Below are 834 nucleotides of genomic sequence, written 5' to 3'. Positions count from 1 at the left end.
CCGCTCCTTTCTCATGCATGGTAACTATCACACCATAAGAAAATCTCTTACTGTGTGGAAATCTTTCTTCAGCTTTTCCTAATAGTGCTGTTGGGACTGTTAGGTGCTGTCTAATTATCTACAATTGATAGTGACCCTGTGCCCATCGGCTCTGAACTTTGCCCTATTCCAAGCCAGCCTCACCACTTGACACACATGATCCTGTTGCCACAGTCGCTGGCTCACAGGGTTTTCTTCCCTAACAGGAGACTCACATGACGTCATTTACCTGGTTGGAAGGGCACTGTCACCCGCTGTCATCCAGTTAGCCTCACGACGACCCCATGTGACATGTTGTTTTTGTTGTATATTCTTGTGAGTCAGAACCAATTCACAGCTGACCCTCCCCAGTGGGGTGTTAGAGGCAGTAAATTGCACAAGAAGAGACTGCCCACCTTTCTCCCACAGAGCAGCTGGTGGATTCGAACCACATGCCTTTGGATTGTCAGACAACTCCTTACCACCATTTTTAGGTTGACAAAGTCATGTCGTTGTTTTTGTTGTTAAGTGCCATTGAGTCGTAGGCAACTTATAGCGACCCTATGAATGCAAGACCTGGACACCTGTATAACTTTCATCCTCTCTCCAGGTTCATAGGGTTTCCAGAGGCAACCTGTTATGGAAGTGGATGCCACTCCTGCTTGCAAGCTTGTTTAATCAGGGAGCTCCACCAAACACTGTCACCATGATGTATCACAGTGTTAAGCTTCACAGCAACCACTAGTCACCTCTGTACAGCAAGTGGACACACCAGGGCTATATGACCTAGAAGAATGTTTGACCAAAAACAATTAA

This window comes from Elephantulus edwardii, unplaced genomic scaffold (genome assembly GCF_000299155.1).
Source record: "Elephantulus edwardii isolate Elephantulus edwardi_28Jun2011 unplaced genomic scaffold, EleEdw1.0 scaffold00296, whole genome shotgun sequence".
In the NCBI taxonomy this organism is placed as follows: Eukaryota; Metazoa; Chordata; class Mammalia; order Macroscelidea; family Macroscelididae; genus Elephantulus; species Elephantulus edwardii.
This window is presented reverse-complemented; position numbering follows the sequence as displayed.